Raw genomic sequence first — 6,000 nt, 5'->3', positions numbered from 1 at the left:
AGCAACTCCTCTCGGGCACACTGCAGGGCGTGTGAATATTCCACTCCAGAGAGAAGAACCAGCTGGCTTCCACACGGCCACCGCCGTAACATACCAGCAACGTGTTCCCAACCGTCTGTGAGACTCTCCCTGGGGACCCTCATCCCCACCACTCTGGGTGTTGTCTCCCTTGGTCATTTTTCCCTACCAGCTGGAGGCAAAGTGGTTTCTCATGGAGGTACTCAGGTTATTCTGATGCACCTTTCTAGAAAAATTGAATTTATTTATTTTTTAAAAATTTTTTTCAAGATTTTATTTTATTTTATTTGACAGAGAGAAATCACAACTAGGCAGAGAGGCAGGCAGAAGAGAGAGGAGGAAGCAGGCTCCCCGCTGAGCAGAGAGCCAGATGCGGGGCTCAATCCCAGGACCCTGGGATCATGACCTGAGCCGAAGGCAGAGGCTTAACCCACTGAGCCACCCAGGTGCCCCGAAAAATTGAATTAAAAAAAATTGAACTAAAAAAAATTCACGTAACATAAAATGTAAGACATTGGCTAAAGTTGGGCAATTCAGCGGTATTCAGTACATTCACGATGTTGCGCAACCATCAGCTCTCTCTAGTTCCAGAACATTTTCATCACCTTAAAAGGAAACCTTGTACCTTTAATGCGACTTCCGAGCAAAACTAAGCTGCTGTCTTATCAGCATTTAATGTTTGTGTGTTTCTCCTATTTGGGAAACACCCAGAAGGTTTGTGTGCAGGAGATGGGGTTGTCCCCAACTGTAAAAGTAACATATTCTTGACGTTGGGAAAGAAAAAAAAAATCGGACAAAACAGAAAAGTAGAATATAAAACCACTGGCACCTCACACCCCAGAACACTGTGTCAACCTTGATCTCCTGCCTCCAGGCTAACAGGAAAAAGCTGTCATGAGCAAGTGCTGGCGAGGACGAGGAGGGACCCGGACTCTCGTCCAGGCTGCTGGAAATGCAGAAGGGCCAGCCCCTTGGAAGGGCAGCTTGGCAGTTTCTGCCCAGGTTCATGGTGGACCTACGGTGGAGCCAGGCTTTCCCCACCTTGGTGTTTCCTCGAGAGAAATGAAAGCGGGTGCCTGTTGAGGGCTGGGTACAGGACTGCTCAGAGCAGCTGTGTCTGAAATCGTTCCCTGCTGGAACAACCTGACTGTCTATCATCAGGATGATGAATGAAGCCATGGATAAAATACTTCTCGACATTGAAAAGGAAGAAGCTGGCAACCCCCTCCGGGACGTACCTCCGGGGCATTATGCCGAGTGAGAGAAGCCAGACCCCGAAGGTTACATCGCTCAAGATTCCATTTATCTGCCGTGGTAGAAAGTGTATTTTAAGTGCGGAGTATTGCAAATGGACAGAAAACAGATCAAAGGTTGTTCTAGGGGAAGTAAGAGGGAGGGATGAGAAAGGGCAGGAGGGAACATTCGGGAGTGATGGCTGTGCTCACTATCTTAATCCTGGTGACAGTTTCATAGTGTAGATGTAAGCCAAATGTATCAAATTATACACGTTAGGGAGGCCCAGGTGGCTCAGTCGGTTAAGCCTGATTTCAGGGCCCCAGGATCGAGCCCAGCATGGAGCTCCCTGCTCAGTGGGGAGTCTGCATGTCCCTCTCCTTCTGCCCCTCTCCCAGCTCATGCTCACTCGCTCGCTCATGCTCTCTATGTCAAATAAATAAACAAAATATTTTTTAAAAAGTTGTACACTTTAGCCACAGAGGAGAGCCTGTTGATGAGTATAGGTTAATTAGAACAGGCCTGGATTCACATCCTTGCCCTGCCATTGGCTTGCTGTGTGACCTCTCTCAGATGTCTTGACCTCTCTGTGCCTCAACTGTGAAATGGGATTCGAGTGTCCCCAACGGCCCACAGTCTATGACTTAGGGCAGTGTCTGGCTCGCAGCCATCAAGCACCAGCTTATACAAATGCTCAGCTCTGCTTTGCTTTGTCTATATTTTAACAATTCATCATTGAAACTAAAAAAAAAAAAAAAATCATTTCAGACCACACCAAAGTCCCATGGGGCTTCCACTGCAGGAGTGTGTGTGTGTGCGTGTGTGTGTGTGTGTGTCCAGGCTGGGTCCCGGGTACTTCTTGGCCAATCCCAGGCCCATCCCACTTGGTGACTTTCACCCAGCTCGTGTTGCACTTCGGAATCCACCCACCAGTCCCGAATTCGCAGCTCCGGCCCACATCCTGGTCCAGCCCCTCCTGAGTTCCCCTGCCAGCCTCCAAGTCCAGGAAACTGGAATTCTTCTCTTGTACCAAGAGAGGTCCCTCAAGGGTAAGCAGCGGCTGTGGCTGCTGCAGGGAAGTTTCACGACTTTGGAGAAAAGGAGATTTAGGATCGGGAAGCTGCTTCTCCCAGACCTGCCACCAGCCTTTTTGAAACCCCCTCTATTGGGGTCCTGGCTCCCACAGAGTGGCCCTCCCCCTGCCCTTGCTGAGATGAAGCTAGTTCCAGCAAACCTAGATCCCATGTAGTGTTCCCCCCCAAGAACAGTGGGCTCTTGTGGGTTTTTGCGGGCACCCCACTGCGGCCCCATTCTTGCTTCAAAGGAGCCCTTTGTGGAACATGGCTGTGTGGCCGAGTCCCCGGCGACGCTGGTGGGGAACAGAAAAAGAGGCATGTGTGTATATTTCATAGTCCTTCTCCTCTCTCTGAACGGCTTCTTTGAAGGTGATGATGGGTCACAGCAGGTCTTGGGTGGGAGGACAGTGTGTGGCCACCTTGATTCTAATTTGACCATATGTTGCTTTTTGGGGGGGATGCACTGGGGTGTCTGGAGAGGTGGGTTTTGGCTTGGCCTCAAAGCTCTGGTTCCCACAGAGACTCAAGGCTCCTATTGTGGGTGGCAGGGCTCCGAGGAGGAAGGCAGCCCCTGGGGACCCCCTTCTATTCCCACACCGGGCTGCATGCCGGGATGTATTTTAGGTGGAATTCCACCATGGCTATTTTTGAAGGTGCTAGGGTGGGAAACTGAATAACCCCTTCTTAGAGGCCCTGAGCCTATGTCACTGTCCCCCATTCACAGATAGCTGTGTGGCCTCTTCCAGCAGCGGGACGGACGACAAGCAAAGTCATCGGAAACCAGTAACCGGCATAGTGTGTCAGGAGGTGAAAAAAAGAATCAAAAGGAAAAACAGACCACGTCACACCCACTAGGAGGACCGTTGTCCAAAATGGAAAATAACAAGTGTTGTCAAGGACGTGGGGACGCTGGAACCCTTGCGCACTGCCAGCCGGAGTGTAAAATGGGGCCAGCCGCTGTGGAAAGAAGTTTGACGGTTCCTCAAAAAGTTAAACATAGAATTATTTTACAACCCAGAAATCCCACTTCTGGGTGTGTACCCAAAATAAGTGAAAATAGGGTCTTAATGAAATTCCTGTACGTGTACAATCGCAGCAGCATCACCCAAAGGTTGAGAGAACCCAAGCATCTGTAAACAAAGAAGCAGATAAACAACGTGACCCATGTACACTCAGAATATTACTCAGCCACGAAAAAGAAGAGAGCCCGGATACACGTCGCAGCGCGGATAAACCTAGAAAACATCCTGCGGAGGGAAAGAAGACAGACACAAAAGGCCACATCGTGTGGGATTCTATGGATATGAAATGTCCAGAACAGGCAAATCCGTGGAGACAGAAAGCAGATATAGTGGGTCCCAGGGACTGGGGAGGGGGGTGGCGAGTGACAGCTAATGGGGCTGGGGACTTTGTGTGGGACTGATCAAAATTACTTGTGGTGGCTCCACTGGTGGAGTGGTCCACTCTTGATTTTAGCTCAAGTCGTGATCTCAGGGTCATGAGATCGAGCCCCGTGTCAGGCTCCTTGCTTGGCACGGAGTCTGCTTGAGATTCTCTCTCTCCCTGTCCCTGTGCCCCTCCCCTGCTTCTGTGCTCTCTTTCTCTCTCTCTCAAGTAAATAAATACATCTCTTAAAAAATGATTTGAAAGCAGAGAGGTGATGGTTGCCACATCATTGTAATTGCACTAAATGCCCCTGAATTGTCTGCTTTCAAATGGTGAATTTCAGGTCATGTAAATGTCACCTCGATGAAAAGAGGACAAACAGCGCTGGGAGAATTGATGAGCAATTACCTGCAGGATATGCCGTCAGTGGGGGCACGGGAAGTGTACCCTCAGGACCCCCGTGCGTACAACGATGGGAGACTCAGTAGACATGCATCTTTCCAGACGTGGATGATGTCTGTGGAAGGAGCTTACATCCAGGTGCTCCTAGAAGGGAGTAGATGTGCTAAGGGGTTTGCAGGGGCTGCTGATGGAGACTGGCCAGGCCATCAGACCATGGAGGTGCCACCCCCGAGAAGGAGGGGAGGAAGGGGGATGGGGAGAGGCTTGGGAGCAGGAGCCATAAGAAGGTCCAGGCCAGGTGGAAGGAGTCCTCCTGATTGGGCCCTGCCCGATTTCAGTGTTGCTGTCTGTGGCTGGTACGCTGGACACTTCCAGAGCCGTGGTAGCTGGATCATCGCTGTAAGTGGGGTTGCCTGCTGCTGGCTTATGTGTCGCCCCTTTTCAGCCTCATGACTGCTCTGTTTGTGAGCCTGTCACGTGACAAATGACCAAGGCAGCCAACGTCACCCCGCCAAGTCGTGTGGTCTGTGTGGTGCTTCCAAGCCCCTTCGTGGCAGGTGCCTTCTGGAGGACGTCGCTCCTGAGATAAGAATCCTCACGCTTAGTGCAGCCCTGTTGGCCCACAGGTGCCTCTACCCCTGATCTCCTTGTCTGTGTCCTTTTCCTCGTAGACTTGGTCCAGGCATCCCTGCGCACTCTCATCCACGGTCTCCCACACAGCTCTGCTCATGGGGAAGGATGTCCCTCCACTGCCCTTCAGCCCCCCCTTCAGACGACCCCCCACAGAGCCACGCAGGAGGGGCAACGTGCCCCTGAGTGTCCGGGTGCCAGATTTATCAGCACAAACAAACACACACCCCGATAACAAACCAAGCTTTTAAAAAAGCACACCCAGAATTTGAATTTGAATTTCACAGAAGCAGCAACAAATTTCATTTACAATTTTTTAAAAATGTGGTAAAATATACACAACAGAAAGTTTGCCATTTTAACCATTTTTTAAAAGATTTATTTATTTATTTTTTTGACAGACAGAGATTACAAGTAGGCAGAGGGGGTGGGGAAGCAGGCTCCCCGCGAGCAGAGAGCCTGATGCGGGGCTCGATCCCAGGACTCTGGGATCATGACCTGAGCCGAAGGCAGAGGCTTTAACCCACTGAGCCACCCAGGGGCCCCATTTTAACCATTTTTAAAGGTGCATTTAGTAGTGGGTTTTTTTTTTAAGGTTTTTTTTTTTTTTTTTTTAATTTATGAGAGACAGAGAGCGAGCGAGCATGAGCCAGGGAAGAGGCAGATGTAGAGGGAGAGGCTGAGCAGGGAGCCCATCACAGAGCTTGATCCCCAGAGTCCGGGATCATAAACTGAACCGAAGGCAGACACTTAACCGACTGAGCTACCCGGGTGCCCCTGCTTTTGGTGTTCTTGATGGCAGCCCCTGGATGGGGATGTAGATAGCTCATTGTAGTTTGGGTTTGCATTTCCCTAATGATTAGTCCTGTTGAGCAACGGACACATTTGGGATATAGTTATTCTTTTAAAAAATTCATTGTTGATCTGAATTCAAATTCAGATTGGGCATCCTATATTTTTGTTTCTTTTTTCATGGCGGTAAAGAACACACAATATAAACTTTGCCATTTTAGCTATTTTTAGGCGGACAAATCCATTGGCATTTAGTACATTTACGATGTTGTATAAACACCACAGCTATCTAGTTCCAGAATTCCTCCCCCCACTAAACAGAATAGGCATCTGTACCTTATCTGGCCATCCTAGCCCTGGGGCAAAACTATAAATGCATATTCTTGTCCATCTCATGGGAATGTGAACTATTTCTCATCTTTCTTCCTTTCTTTCCTTTTTTCCCCCCATCCTGCTTTCTCAC

The sequence above is a fragment of the Meles meles genome, chromosome 20 (genome assembly GCF_922984935.1).
Source record: "Meles meles chromosome 20, mMelMel3.1 paternal haplotype, whole genome shotgun sequence".
Taxonomy (NCBI): domain Eukaryota; kingdom Metazoa; phylum Chordata; class Mammalia; order Carnivora; family Mustelidae; genus Meles; species Meles meles.
Note: the sequence above shows the minus strand (reverse complement) of the source record.